The sequence below is a fragment of the Mauremys reevesii genome, linkage group 1 (assembly GCF_016161935.1).
Source record: "Mauremys reevesii isolate NIE-2019 linkage group 1, ASM1616193v1, whole genome shotgun sequence".
In the NCBI taxonomy this organism is placed as follows: domain Eukaryota; kingdom Metazoa; phylum Chordata; order Testudines; family Geoemydidae; genus Mauremys; species Mauremys reevesii.
In genome coordinates, this window is record NC_052623.1 from 207,165,920 (window position 1) to 207,182,188 (window position 16,269).

A 16,269-nucleotide genomic window follows, 5' to 3' on the forward strand; every position below is an offset into this window, starting at 1 on the left:
CCTGGGCACATACCTATGCCATGGCTTGCAAATGAGTAAACAGGAGACAGACTTATGGCTGTCTTCCACAGTGCTTATGTGAGGGGAAGTTCTCTCCCAGCTAGAACGAGGGCCTTTATGGCCCCTTTAAACTGATCTTGTGTGCAGCACAAAGAGACCAGAATGGGGGTTAAAGTGTCATCTAGGGATGTTTGGTTCTGGTGCTTTGGTTTGAGCCCAACATACAAAACTAAATATATACACGTCCATGCACACACGTGCGCTCTCTCTCTCTCTCTCACACACACACACACACACAAACACATCTCCTGCTACCCTGTGCAATCGTTGCTCTTACTTCACATGCTTTCTTATTAAAGTTGTTTAGAATCAGGAACTCCTGACTAGCGAGGAGTGAAAGTGGGTCAAGTAAAATAAGAATTGACCTGATATCTTGGTCAAAATTGAACCCTAATCCAAGAAATGCCTCCCAACATATTTTTTAAACAAAAGGTTCAAACAAATCCCTCTGACTCTTTTCTTTTCGTTTTTCATTTCTGTGCACCCACTTTTATATAAAATAAATGTAAGAAATTCTCATGGGAAAACCTATTCTCATCAATTTTTCAGTCCACTTTTGCATACCATAGAGGTCCCGATACAAGATTCAGAAAAGCCTCCACATTTCTGGGTGTTGATCTAAACCGATCCTCCAAGCTCTTTGGATATTCACGCAGAGATGAGTACAATTGCTGAACAGGTATAGACCCTATGGAGGGTCAGACATGACTGTGGACACAAAGATTGTACCATGGATGCAGCTGAAGCTCATTCTGTTATTCTCTCTTGTCTTGAATAGGCAGCTGAAGGAGACAAAGGCTGCACATGTCTTCACAGACTTTTCTGACATATTTACAACACAGCAGTGTGCTGAGGCTCTTGTTTGGGAAATCTCTGCAATATCCAAATGTCAGCTCACAGCTGACGTGGTGCTGCCTGGTGGACCTCTTGCAAAGGGGGAGGGGGAGGTCCTGACTCTGAATTCCTCAATGCAGGCAGGTGTCATGATGGTGACAAAGTGGGACTGTGTTCAGAAGGAAGAGGTCATGAGAAAAGAAATGGAGGCAGCGCCTCACTAGAGACCTGACCGTGTGCACTCTTGTGTAGATTCCAAGAGAGCTAAGAAAAGCAGCAGAAGAAACAACAGTGAAAAGGGAAACTCTCCAGCAGGAGGTGCTGTAGGAAATTGCGCAGAAGTGATGGCTGTGGGGAGCTCACAGCTAACTTAGTACCAGCTTCTCCCAGCAGGAGGCACTGTAGAGAATGGTGCAGGGGCACTGGCTGTGGGGTGCTCACAGCTACTCCAGCCCCATCCTCTCCCAGCCCGGAATATGATAAATAATAATAATAAAAACTACCATTCACTCCTATGTAATTAACAATTAATAAAACAAGTGGTTAATATTTACCTAATGACTCATCCCTGTTCCATAATGCATCATCTGCTTATTTATTAATAGATAAAGATACACTGGTAAATGTAAATGAATGGTCAGTGCTTCCCCTGGGCTATTGTTAAAGGTTGCTTTGGTTTTAACGTAAAGATCATTCATAAATAAACCATCAAATTTCCCACCAGCAGATAAAAATCTGTTATGGATCCAAGTTCTCCCAGCAGACCTGTGCGGTGTCACCATAAGTAGGGATTGAAGATTTTAATATACTCCAACATTGCAGGCTTCAAAGTTCAGTCACAGGAAAGAATCACTCCAGGTTTGTGTTTGGTTTTGGCTAAATGGTCTCAAGACAGCCCTGGCCCCTGTGTTAGCCACAGAGAGTTCACAGGATCTCATACAACGGAAATGTTTATTTAGTGAGGGTAGTGTACGTAGATCTCCTCTGTTCAGTGAGTAGAGGCAATGTGCAGAACTTTCAAGGCAAAAGTAATTATTTATTATGTGTATTACCAGAGCACCTGGGAGATCTAGTTACAGACTAGGATCCCATTGTGCCAGGTGCTGTACAAACAGAACAAAAAGACAGTTCCTGCTCCAAAAGGCTTATAATTTCTTGATTGACAGTTCACTTAAGTCATGAGCTTCTAAATCCCTACATTGACCTTGAGTGGGACTGCATTCCTAAATCCGTTAGGCATTTTTAAATTCTCCCCCTCTGCTCTTAAAAGCACGGTGGAAACATAGATTAATAATTATTCAGAGCACCACAGTTCCCAGCACACTCTTCAGCACCTATCATCTAGCTGTGCAGTAGCATCTACCATCCTTCCTGTGCTCTCCTCTTTTTTTCTATCTGTCCCATAATGCCATGGGGGTTCCTGTGGTCAAGCCCAGAGAAGTACACTGAACTTTTCTCCAACCAAGGTGGAATTCTTTACAGTGGCGGATATGGAAGGGGAGAGAGGAGGAAATGCCTGCTCTGTGCTACTTACTTTCAGAGTAGGAAGGGGCCAACTGAAAATGTTTGAAGGTAAAATCTCACCTCCAGCCTTTTACCCGAGAGTTCAGCAAAAGATAAACCTGGCAACATTTACATATTAGTGTCGCCACATCCATCAATACAGCCCACACTCCAAAGACAGGGCAGCGCAGGGTCTTCCCCCAAAAGAAGCAGCCAGCGCTTCTCTTCTCTTGCTCTGGTGGCTTAGATCCCAGAGTGCAAAGTTATTAGCTTTTTGCTTCCCCATGCAGTCTGCTGCTAGGAGGCCTCTGCAACTGGGCTCCTGGAGCTTAAGGTGCTTATGGGCTGGGCCCTTGGGACCTGAAAGCAACGAGTTCCACATGGATCTGTCAGAGGCGTTTCACAAGATGTCTGAAATGCTCCCAAAAACTTTGGAGGTTTTTTTCCCAAAATATAAGAGCTTCTTATTCTTCCATCCTGAAATCACCCGTAAGATCCAAAGCAGACACTGGCTCCCACTACTGAGCACCAGTGGCAGGCTGGAAAGAGAAACCCTAGGACTGAACAACCCCTAAGTCGGGGAGTGTGTGAAATCCCAGCCAAGAGACAAATCTCACCCCTCTTTTTATAATGAACCAAATAAAATCTGCCCAAAACAGAGCACTGATGAACTGGGGTGGGAGGCTGTGATCAGGTCAGAGTTGTGTAGTGTGAGCCTCTCTCGGCTTGAGAAGGATTCAGGATAAGAACCTCAGGCTCTCCAGAATGGATGATGATAACCCATCCAATGACTCCCTAACCTCTACCTTCTTCATCTCCACCCCTTCAAGGAACGAAACTCCCTCCTCCCCATTCTCCTGACTCTGGTTTCATACACACAAAGCCCCAGGGACTGAAATGCTGCGGATTCCTAGGACGTGATTAAATATTTAAATCGATAAAATTACATTCCGCCAGTGACATTCAGCTCTGCGTCTACCCTGCCTCTCGCTCTCTCCTGCCTGGCCCCCGGCAGCTCTTCCCCCCACAGACACGCGCCAGCCAGGGATCTGTTCCTTCCACTCTGCTCTCTGCTAAATGTTTTTTATTCTCAACCACCTGCCCCAGGCCCTCTCATCAATTATTAACCAAGCGCTCCATGAATATGCAAATCAGCCGGCACGCTCATTTTATTAAATTAAATAAAAAGAAAGGAAACGACATGGCATACAGCAGCAGACTAGATGATAGTGCAGACCGCTGCGGGGGGGAGGGCAGAGTAGAGGAGCGGGTGGGCTCTGATGGCAAGGGACGGAGAAGGGTGAGATGGAATATGAATTGTTATTGCCTAGTGAGCTGATTGTTCAGAATAGTTTGTGTGTTTAATTTCAAGCATGCATCTGCAGGAATACTGGGGTTGGGTTGGGTTGGGATGGATGGATGGTGTGTGCATGTGGGGGAGGGGGTTGATTTTGCAGCAAATAAATTGTTCAAAAGGTGGCAGGGATGCTTTCCTATGATCACAACCTTTCGTTTCCCCTGAGGGGGCATGACAGCGCTGCGGGGAGCAGCCGAGTGGATTTCTATTGTGAGGAGAGCTGTAGCCCTATACTACTGTCTGTAAAGCCATCCATCTGCTGCCACACCCAGGCCACTGAGGGCCCTCTCCCTTGGGTCTGGACAACTTGTGCAGGTTGCTAGCTTTCCCCAGAGAAAGGGCCGTGCAGCTGCAGGGGGCTGACCTGCCATTCCCACTGGATGCAAGGGTGACTGAGGACAAATCATGGGTCAGAACAGACCACGAGGCCCTAAATCTGCACATTAACTTCCAGTATGGGCGCGTGTGTATTTCCCGGGCTTTGTGTGTCAGGTTTCCTTTCTCCCAGGGTGCTGTTGGGAGGAGGCACTTTGCCTATAAGGGGGCTGGGATGAGCTGATCCATTTGATCCACTTTGAATCAGTCACTGGCTATATGGCCAGTGGAGCTGAGCAACCTCTGGATGCACAGAGCTCCCTCCCAATCTCTGAGAGCATCATATGAGCTTCCTCTCTGTGTCTGACACCTTCCCACTCCTCCCCTCAGCATCACAGGTTGGCTATTTGTCCTTTCCTGTGGCCACCGCTGAGCTCTGATGGCAGCTGGCTGATTGTAATGGTGGGTACTGACAAATCACCTCTGCGGGACTGAGAGTGTTTCAGTGAATTTAGTGCTGGCAGAAGGTGGTGGACTGACTGCCCTGGATGCCGGTGTCTTCTGTTCACCCATGGAGTAAGCACAGCACAGACAGCTGCAGGGCCCTTGCTGTGCTCTCTGACAGAAACCCTTCCAGGGCTGGGAGGGGTAACAGATTCCACCCTGGCCTTGGGCTCTCTGCCAAGAGATGGGCACGCAGTGCCAACAATGATGGCATTTTTGTGAGGAGGGCACCGGCCTGTTAGGAACAAGTGCGTACTACAGACCGTGTACGCTGTAGCTAAGTCCGTACACAGCTAGGCAGAGGTTTCTAGAGCTGTGGCTGAGGAGAAGGGAATGCGGTGAGGGGAGGGAAGCATAGCAGTAGCTGGAGGCACTGTGCCTGAAGGGGGCTTAGGTTAGCAGAATGCCTTTGGGGTGCTAGTGGAAGGAGAAAGGCAGTGCCCTCAGGAGTGCCTCCTCTACCTGCTGGTCTAGAACTGCCAGCTGGTGCGCAGGGGATGGTCTGGCCCACCCCTTTTGGAACGTGTAGCAATGCTGGGGGCTCTGACAGGTCCTGCTCACAGAGCGCAGGGCAATTTACTGGCTTCACATGTGAGGTTATGGGACTGATTCTTCATTCTCCTGCATTAAGCATGGTCATTTACACCCAGGTAAAATCAGTGCAAAGTAGGAGTGAAACCACTACTCTGATCTAGTCGTACGTTACACCTTCTTTTCATTGCTGTAAATAACTACACACAGAGCATCAGACCCCATGTGTCTCCTCAGTGGCTGGCCCCAAAGATGGTAACAGCCCACTGCCCACTCACAACATTAAGCATTCCCCTTTAGACCATGTGTTAGATGGTTAACATTGCTGATGCCGTGGCTATAGTCCCAATTGATGAAGATAGTGAACCACATTGGGATCTCAGATACAGCAGTGTAAGTCTAGAATAACTCCACTGATGTGGATGAAGCTACAGAGGGGTAAAATCAATGGGAGTGAGATTATAAGCAGGTCCGGTATTTAAACATGCAGTAACATTCATTACACACACACACACTGGGATTCGGCTGCCCCCTGTGCTGACATGCCAGGTGGGAAAGAAGTTCCCTACCTACCCCCCTCCCCACCACACACACAACTAGGGAGCGGCAATCAGAATATGTCCCAAAGGGGTTTGCACTGCTCTTCCTTCAGATGCAACATGTCTGGGACTGCCTATTGAATGCAAAGCACTGATTTCATCCACTAAAGAGTTAGAATGTTTCTGATTCTCTGCCTTTCAGGGGTAGGCAAAGAAATTTCCTTTCATATAGCCGAATATATGTTAATTTGGAGTGTTTTTTGTTTTCTAAACTGCTCTTAACTGTGTGCTGGCGCACAGGTAAATTGTTCTTGGATGAGGAAATGATCTCCCTTCCCCTAGAGATTCACACACACCACAGTGAATGGCGCAGTAAACGAGACACCGCGTTCTTTTTTGCAAATCATTCAGTAGTTTCCTGCCTTCTTTTCTATATATTTTTCAGCTGTAAATGAGTTTCTGCCACTCCTGCTGGCTGAGTACCTCGCTCGCCATTGTTACCTCGTTCTCTTTTAAACAAAATGAAGAGAGAAAAAAGAAGTCATTTGCTGCCATAGTACCTCCAGTGAAATGCAATCAGCTTATTCCCTGCAAAACTTCACCCAGCAGCATTCCTCATGAGGAGCTCTCATTTGGCCCAGGATGCCAGCACCTGCACTACACCCTTCCTTTGACTTGGGGTTGTGGGACAGAAGCCAGCCCCTCCTATGGCACATTTTGATACTCCAGTGATGAAAAAGGAATATCAAGACAGATTACCAGGTTGGCTAAGGGTCTTCTTGCCATGAGGGAATCCCCCACTGGTTTAGAGATTGCCTAGCCAGAACTAAACCACACATACACAACCTGACATACCACTCAGTGTAGGAGCCATGTCAGGGGCATGGCTGGTGTCAGTTAGGTGATTCCCAGGATTGGGAATGGAGTCCAGAGTACCAGCCACATGTCTCTGTACAGACACCAATCCTCTTTCCTGGGAGAAGGTGGTCAGAGTTAATCGCTGGGAAAAAGTACCACACAATAACAGATCAACACGTTTATCTAAGCAAAGTAAACCCAGGGAGGGACATCAGGGAGGGTATATACAGACTCCTTTGCCTCTGGCTCAACAAAGAATCAACCCAGGGAAGGATCTCTGGCAGGGGCGACACAGACTCCCTTTCCCCTGGCATAGGGCTTTCCTTTGCATACAAATCATGAAACACATAATAAAGAATGAGAACAGAAAACCATCTAATGGAAATCCTCTCTCTTGAAGAGATTTTTGCTTTGTCCTCCAACAAAGATTCCCACTGGGGAGTGAAGGTTTTATCCTTCCCTAGCCCTTTTATCACATATAGTTCCTCTGCCCTCATGTAGCATCTGTCACCATTCTCCAGGTTATATTGGTGCTTCACCACCCTTCATGCCCTCCCCAGCCGTACCCAACTTTTCAATGTTTCTGTAGCACCAGGAAAATCAGACTCACAGAGTGAAAAAGGGTTAACTCTACCCACCCTCCATGAACTCCAACGCTAGGGTTCCTAACCCCTATAGTCAAAACTTGGACTAAAAGTTCCAGAGTCCTGGAACTCTCAGGACTCTGGTTATTTTATAAATCCAAGCCAGGGTTTCGCCTTTCTCCTTTCTTGCTTATTTCATGGAGCTCTTGTTAATTGACAGCCCTTTGACCATTCCCCACCCCGCCCCTAGTTTTCAAACGACCTTGTCATTATGATCATTCTTATTGCTTTATCCTCAGAGCCTGCCTCTGTCTCCCCTGATCACCACGCCAGGCCTTGTTCTGTGTTAGCTTCAAGCATGGAACTGTAGATATGCAGCCCTCACGGAATGGTCTAGATTCAGAATGGCTTGTCCCGCCATCTCAAATTGGGCTGGAAAAATCCTGAGCTTGAAGGAAACATCTCACTCAGTCTTATCACATTGTGGGAACCAAAGGTAGACAGAGCTCCCTTGCTTTCTTTTGGGACCTATACGTGCTGCCATCTCCCTCCCAGGCTTTTCCTTCATCTGCAGTGCACTGTACTGTATTGATGTCACAGGCAGAAGTATAAGACTACTAGGTGCCTGTGGTATATGTGAATACGAAACTCTGATGATCCTGCTCAAGATTTTCAGCAGTGACTAGTGATTTTTTGGGAGCCTCCATTTTTGGGTGCCCAACTTGAGACACCTGAGAGGGGACTGATTTGCAGGGAGTGCACTGAGAACCTCTGAAAATAACGGCACGAGTATCATGTTGGGCACTCAAAAATGGGGACCTGCAGAATAGCTAGTCACTCTTCAAAATCACGGCTTTTACTTTTGTTCTTTCTTTCTGCAGTTTTTTCTTAATCTAAAATAAAACTGAAAGTTTATGGCTGTTCTTTGTGTTTGGGAAAACCTAACAGTTCAACATTATGACTGTGTAACTGAGGCTGGAGTGCTTGTGGTTCCATAGAATAGGTTGCCAACCACAGGGCATGGCCAGGGAGATGCCTCGCATACAGTACTGCACTATCACAAAGCACCACTGTGCAATTCTCACAGATATCCCATGACTGAGCTAGAGATGCGACCACTGTGCTTTTCTCAGATGCAAGGAGTTAGCCAAGGAAGCCTGCACAAGTGTCAAGCAGATACGTGTCATCTTGGTGTTCAGTTAATGCAATGGGAAGAAGCATATGGGCCCAGAACAGGATTTTTGCGGCACCTGACATGGACTGTGGATGTAGCCCCTGAGAGGAGGAGAATCTGACTTGGATTTCAACGCTCAGCTGCCATGGAGTCGGAGCACAAGCTCTGAGTAGAAGAAACTGAGCTGCAGGATTTCTGGGGTACTTCACAATCACTCTGGATGTAGCCCCTGAAAGGAGGAGAATCTCAGCTGGAACATGCATTCAGGTGTTCCTAACACAGCTCCTGAAAAGAGCTGGACTGGATTCCCACTGGAACGGACTCTGGGTGCAGCCCCCTACAATAATTCAATACTGGCAAGGATGCGTTCCAGGTGCTAGAAGTACTCACAGTACTCTTTCCATCTATAATTTCTATAATGCTAAGAACCTGAACTGGATTTTCTTGTGCCTCTCTGGAGTAGATTCTGCATGTGAACCACTTCTAAAGCAAATATTTGATTTAGGCCCTAATTCTAAAAGGGATTTCTTTTCTTCCTCCTCCTTTCTTTCTTTCCTTGTTTTTTATTTTCATATCCTTCGGTCCTGAAAGTAATTAACTTTCAATGGCAGCTAATTATACAGGAAGAGAAATTGGAGTCTGTGTGGCTGTTTGTTTGGTGCAAACTCGGCAAAGTGTTTTTTAATTGGAAACCCGTTTTGCTGCATGCATTTCAATCCATTTTGCACTGTATTTATTGTTCCCGATTCATATTATAACCATGACCTTTCATCTAATGACAGAAGCTCATTCACAGAAAAAAATGATTATTTTAACAAATAGACATTAGGGCTCTATGAGCAAGAGAGAGAGAAAGAGGCTGGAAGAGCATACAGGAGCACAATGAGGTGGGGCAGGGCTGGCTAAGATGTCATAGCCAATTCTTAAGACCAGAGGCTCTCATGGAAAGAAGCAGGGCCTCCAAAAACCTCTGTTAGTGAAATCTGCTCCCAGCTCCTGCATTCTCAGGGTGGGAAATGCCCTCCCCTTTCTCTTCAAGTCATTATTTCCCTTCTCCAGGGGTTCCCCTGGTATGTGACTTCTTCAGGACATCTTCCACCCACAGTTGTTGGGGGGATGTTATAGACTGGTTTTGGGTGGAGCGGACATTAATGAATACTCATACCGCTCTCAGTAGAGCAAACTCCTTATTTGCATGGCCACCCACTGGGTAGCAGAGAGCTTTCTGAACACAGGTCTCTTGTGCAACAGCCCAAGGAACAGGCAGCAGATTTTAAACCTTAGACTGAAGCTGCTGTAACAAATCTGTTGGTCCTCCTCAGACGCTGTCTGTTGAAGCACAGTGCAGCCCCTCCTCTGAAGTAGGCCCAGGCAGGCACATGAAGGGGCAAAGAGTGGGAGTCATGCTGTATAATGCAGAACGTATCAAATTATGAGGCTTGACCAGCAGGTGACTCTTGAGAGATCTCTTGTTAAGGCCCACCCCACAAGTTAAGTTGGGGAGTGGGGGGGGGAAGGCATCTCACAGGGAAGCTATAATGGACAGCTCCCTCCCCTTCCTCGTTCTGCTGTCTCTATCCTGTCTAATGCCCACCCTCAGCCCTCCTCTCAGCCCTGGTCTACACTAGAGGGGGGTGCCGATGTAAGATACGCAACTTCAGCTACGGGAATACCGTAGCTGAAGTATATTATTTCGACTTATCTCCCGTCCTCACGGCGCGGGATCGACGTCTGTGGCTTCCCCGTCGACTCCGCTACCGCCGCTCACTCCGGTGGAGTTCCGGAGTCAACGGGGAGTTCGTTCGGGGATCGATATATCACGTCTAGATGAGATGCGATATATCGATCCTCGATAAATCGATCGTTACCCGCCGATACAGCGGGTAGTCTGGACGTACCCTCACACACAGCAGTCAGATTCAGGGGAAGTAGCATTTCCAGAAGCTTTACATGGCTTTATCCCAAAGCAGAGAGTTTTCTGATTTGGGGATGACGGCTCAGAAATATCCTCCCCACACCCTCCCCATCCAAAGCACCAGGCCCACACTCAGCACCCCTCACACAGGACCCTCCAAAATCTGCTGTGTTTCTTACTGTGACCCCTAACAGCACAATTGTTCATGGCCATGAAAGACTAGGATTCTGATGGATCATTCATGGTAAGAAACTGCATATGGTTTTGGGGTCCCAGGTACAAAGAGTCTGAGAACCATTGCACTTGTCTCAGCCCAGCATTCTACTACACCCATTCTTTCATAGAGAGATGCCTGCAGGAGGAGATGCCTCTTATGAAAGGCTTCACAGCACATCTATCAACACAAGAGGCCACCAAGAAATAGTGGGAAATCTGAATGTTCTCTCTCTCTCTCTCTCTTTGTTCTGTGAAATTGCATTCAGCTGGGAGCATGTGAAGAACCCACTAAGGCCAGAGCGAGCAAGGGAGGCAGATGGACAAGAGACAAGCAGGGCACTAACAAAAGCCCTGGCCACTGCTCGCCTTCTGAGAGCCTCCAGTTCTGCTGCTCCTTTCTAATCCAGACAGAGGAGCCATGGGACAGTCAGCACAAGTGTGCGTTGGGGGAGATAACATTGCTAAACAATCTCCTTTGTGATGGAGCCTCCCCCGCACTGCCCCCTCCCTGCTGTGCCTGGAGTGGCTACTGCCAGGTTAGTAAGCTCCTGTTAAAGCCTGAAAACCACGAATGGCAATGGAACAGCTTAGATATTTCCAACGCATGGGGGGCAAGGGACAGTGTCTCCAGGACAGCAGAGGCTGTAGCCCCTAATGCCCAGGGCTGCCTGCTGGGTTGCATATGGTACATTTTGAACTGGCAGTTCCTACTGCTAATGAGCAGTTCTTGCCAGCTGTCCACGTGGCTTCTGCAAGGAGAAGCTTCGCTGTCAATAGAGGATGTTTGGCAAAAGGCTCAGTAGCTTAATTGCAATGAATTTGTATGACACATGGAGCACCAACTGTTACCAGCAGCCAGGATGGGACAGGCTTAAAGGACCAGGGAAGTCAGGCAACACATTCACCCTATTAATATTCCACTGAGCTGGAATCAGCAGCTATCACGGCTCCTGCCTTAACTGAATTCACCACTGGGCCTTCCAACGTCTTCTGTAAAGGAGGTTATTTGACAGGCAAACAGAGGGGCAACTTACACAATATAATAGCATATTGCTGGCTGTCACTCAGCTGAACCCATCCCATTTCCGCTCACTGCTGCTTCATTTCCCACCTCGTTTCAGCATTGGGGCTCTCTAGGGATGGTCTTGCTGCTCACGGAGTTCTACCCCTTACCCAAATGCATAGTCCTCTCTATGTGAATTCACTTGCTCCTTTGTGAGTGTACAATCATTTCTATGGCAAGCTGAAGAAAGCACCCTGCAGATGGAGGCTGGCGATGAATAACAACAAACAAGAGCGGGTGAACTCCAAAGAAGCCAATGTTCTGTTTCAATACAAATGTCCTTGGTAATAGACAGCTAGGAAGAATTAAAACAGGCATCTTGCAACGAAGGAAACAATGGTCTCTAAACAAGACACTGGCCAGAGATATTGAAAGAGCTGCCATTTGCTCTCTAAGGGGAGATATTCTGGCTATGTGCAGTCCTGCAGAACCTAAGCTAATTTCAAGTTTCCAGTGGAAACCAGGCAGCTCTCGGTTCACCTGTAGGTAATGATTGCTTTGAATGTGTGATTTCTTTGGATCTGGAACTCTGAGGGTGAAAACAGCAACAAAAAGGCTGAGATGAACCCCGAGGAGCCCAGCTGCCTGAGTGAGATTTGTACAGCTCTAGTGAAGACATTTTCAAAAGCACCTAACCCACTGAAAGTCAGTGGGACTTTGACTCCCAAGTCACTTAGGCACTTTTGGACTTTTTACCCATAGATAGAAATTTGGCCAGGACACTAGGGCTAACAATCCAGTTCCTTCAAGGAGTGTCACTGAATCTTTAATGACCATGCGTATCATCTTTCAGGAAGAAAACACCCATGTGATGGACGGCTTTGGAACCCACCTTCAGCATCTTGCACCATTAGGGCTCCATGAGGCAAAGCTTCCACCATATGATGATGAGGTACTTCACAGGCCCCAACTGGGCATCTACACAAAAGCAAGACCCACACCTTAAAGAGTGGCTAGAGCACACATCAATGGGGGAGATTTTCAGAGGCACAAAGGTCTATTAGACACCTAACGCCCATTGACGTTCAACGCCTGCAGTGCGAAGAGGGCAACTTAAAACCAAAGGGGAAAATATTAGCACAACAACCAATAATAATATGTCCACTTCTATTACCTTGCTGAGCTTCACTGTCAAAGCAAACTCATTGACCATCAGCTATGTTCAGGAAACATCACTGCAAACTCCACCTCAATGCCACCACTACACAGGCACATATCACTATGCAGATTTGGGACTCCTCCTATTTTTAGCATGGCTTCCAGCCTGACAAAGGAAGGCCATTTTAGCAGTGTTGCTTAGCAGCCTAGGGTTGCCATTTTTAAAGCGCTGTGCTCCGGGAGCAGGGCTGGTGCAAGGATGCTTCACGCCCTAGGCAAAACTTCCACCTTGTGCCCTCCGCCATACCCGAGCCCCCGCCCTCAGGCACCCCCACCACCACGGCAGCTCCCCACCCTCCGCCATGAGGCACCCCCCCGCCCCAGCTCACCCCTGCCCCGCCTCCTCCCTGAGCACGCCGTCGCTGCTTCACTTCTCCTGCCTCCCAGGCTTGCGGCGCCTAAGCAGATTGGCACCGCAAGCCTGGGTGGCAGGAGAAGTGAAGCAGCGACGGCGTGCTTGGGGAGGAGGTGGGGCAGGGGTGAGCTGGGGTGGGGAGTTCCCCTGTGTGGTGCCCCCCCCCACTTACTTGTTGCAGGCAGCCCTCCCTGCGCTCCCCTGCCCCAGCTCCCTCCGCCTAAATGCCGGCGGCGACCGGGGTGGCTGAAGATCTGGCCGCTGCGGTCGCTGACGAAGAAAATGCCACCCCCCAAATCCTAGCACCCTAGGCAACCGCCTAGGTCACCTAAATGGTTGCACCGGCCCTGTCCGGGACGAAGTGAATTCATCAGGATGCGTGTACTGCAAGTTTGTAAAGGCGTACCATCAGAACCCAACGTCATGGCATGATGATGTTGCATCGATCCTGAAGATGTTTTTGGGATCTTTTCCTCATTCCCCCAAGCTGGCTAGCAGGTCACACAACAGCCCTGTTGAAATAAGTACTGTCCCATGAAACTGGGACAGGTGGTAGAATAACTTCATAACAGCCCCCCACACTCCCAGTAACGTTTTGTTTTGTCTCAGGTTTTAACAGGCCACTATACTTAAGACATTGGGCCAGCTTCTGCACTTATTTAAATCATTTGCAAAACTCTGATGAACTTCAGTTAGGTGTAGGATCGAGACCATTATTAAATGCAAAGAGAAACATTTTCAAAATGTTAATTGACTTAAGAAATTAAATCCCTTTTTCAAAAGAGACATAGGCACTTCAGAGCCTAAGTCCCATTTACTTTCAATGAGAAACTCCTAAGTGACTTGGATGCTTTTGAAAATTTTAACCCTAGTCTGCAATTACTTTCCACGCATTCTGATTTACTCTCGATTGCTGTCACATAGCGTAGTTTTGTCCTATTGAAAACAATGCCCCTAACCTCTGTGTTTCTAATGGAGCTTGAAATGAGAAGATACATAACAATAAGCAATGTTCGGTTTTGTTTACTCCTCCTTTATATGCCAGGATCATGGATCAGGTCACAACACAACTCTAAAAAGAGAGGGGTCAAAACAGGCAGCTTTGCTGTTGACTTCAGTGGCACCAGCAATAATGCATAGCCTGAGAATTAATTGCTGCTGCAGAGCAGAAGAGAAAACACAAAACCACAATGTTCTGTGCAGGACCCAGAAAAACTGTTTTCCCTTTTGCCCACACCCCCCACTCAACATGTCCCTGGATAATGTATTTTTATGTTTTTAGAATCCATATGGAGGAACATGTGCATAATGAGGTGGAAATAATGTTACAGCAGATCACATCTGGAGTCAAAACTTCCTGTTTGGAGTCAAAACTTCCTGGCACTGCTAACATGCCTGCTAATAACGCTTTACTGTTTTTAAATGAGTTACTTGAATATTTGAGATCAGCCTATACTGGGATACTGGAAGAAGGAGCCATCTCATCCAGTGCAAATGTAACTCCTGGCAAGAACTAAAGAGCCTGCAATCAAGCAACACCAGGCCATCAAAATTAACCCTTTGGATTTCTCACAGACCCAACCAAATTGATTCACCTCATTTCATTCCAAATGCAGCACACTCTGTCAGCTTTATGCAATACATATCTTGTTTTCATAAGGGTCCACAACAGGAGGCAGGAGGGGCAAAACAGGAACCATATTCGCTTATATAATGCAGAACAGTCCATGGAAAATAGTAGGCAACATCACAATGCCCGTTCTTTTAATACTAACAAGGCTTAAGGTAATGGATGAAATGTTTCTTCCAACCAAACATTGTGGCTACCTGTTTCAGTGGTGCAGGCAGCTTAATAGCAGTTTTTGGGATGAAACCCCCAAAACCTGCCTCCCATAGTCAAGTTTCATTCCAAGCATTGATAAGTCAATAGGTTGGTTTGAGGGAAAGTGTTAGCCAATACATATAGAGTAACTCCTCACTTAAAGTCATCCCGGTTAACGTTGTTTCATGGTTACGTTGCTGATCAATTAGAGAACATGCTCATTTAAAGTTGCGCAATGCTACCTTCTAACGTCATTTGGCAGCCGCCTGCTTTGTCCACTGCTTGCAGAAAGAGCAGCCCATAGGAGCTAGCTGGTGGGGGCTTGGAACCAGGGTCGAACAGCAGCCCCCCTATCATCTCCCCGCTCCCCTAAGTTCCCTGTGCGGCAGCCATCCAGCAGGCTAGCAATTGCCGGCAGTTCAGTTGTCCCTCCCCCCACTGCCATGTGCTGCTCCTGCCCTCTGCCTTGGAGCTGCTCCTGGGAGCCTCCTGCTTGCTGGGGGGGGGGGGAGGAGTGGGGGGAAGAAGGGGGCTAATATCAGGGTGTCCCCCTCCCCACCACTCCTGCCCCCCCACTTACCCCATCTCCAGAGAAGGGGGAGGGACACGACAGGGCTTAGGATGGAGGGAGCTTGCTAGCAGCAGCAGCTGCTGTCTCAACTTGCTGATCTACTAAAAAAGAGGCAATGTACTTAGAGTGGTGTCAACATACTTAAAGGGGCAATGCACATCTCTCTCTCTCAGAGGGTGTGTCTCTCTGTCTCTGTCTGCCATGCTGTCTCCCCTCCCTCCATTTGTGCTGCCTTGTAGAGCGTGAGGCTACATTAACAACAATGTGTTAACCCTTGAGGGCTCAGCCGAGTGCTTGTCCATCATTTAGCAGTAAGGCATTTCCTGGGAAAGATCTCACCCTCTTCCACCCTCTGACTTCACCACCTCAGCCAAGCTTCAATATCATCATTGCTGTGTACAGTATTAAATTGTTTGTTTACAACTTATACTGTGTGTGTGTGTGTGTGTGTGTGTGTGTGTGTGTGTGTGTGTGTATATATATGACTGTGTGTAATATAGTCTTTTGTCCGGTGAAAAAAATTTTTCCTGGAACATAACCCACCCTATTTGCATTAATTCTTATGGGGAAATTGGATTTGCTTAACATTGTTTCATTTAAAGTTTCATTTTTCAGGAACATAACTACAACGTTAAGTGAGGAGTTACTGCAGGTTATGTGTTCACCACATTAATAGGTATTATGTGTATGATAGTAATATGGTATATATTATAATAAATATGAGCATTGGTTAGTCATGTTAAATTGAATTGTTCTCACTCTTGCTCACTATATCCCACAATAACCTGAACAGCACAACGCAGCATTTGGCATAAACCTGTCAAAGTCAAGAGACATTAACGCTCTGACCTGGTACAAGCTTGGGAGGTACCTTCATGGGCAGTTAGTTTGGATGGTAGTATCCACAACA

General features: G+C 47.3%; 1 protein-coding gene and 1 long non-coding RNA gene across 2 annotated transcripts in view; one reads left to right on the plus strand and one right to left on the minus strand.

Annotated features, from left to right (window-relative positions):
• The window catches only part of LOC120399662 (limbic system associated membrane protein), a 1,355,472-nt gene that overhangs the window by 908,454 nt on the left and 430,749 nt on the right, over positions 1-16,269 (minus strand). The window lies entirely within an intron of this gene.
• On the plus strand, positions 10,907-14,345 carry LOC120399904. Its single transcript, XR_005595398.1, has 3 exons — positions 10,907-10,926; positions 12,247-12,345; positions 14,249-14,345. It is a non-coding gene; the product is annotated as an uncharacterized LOC120399904 (long non-coding RNA).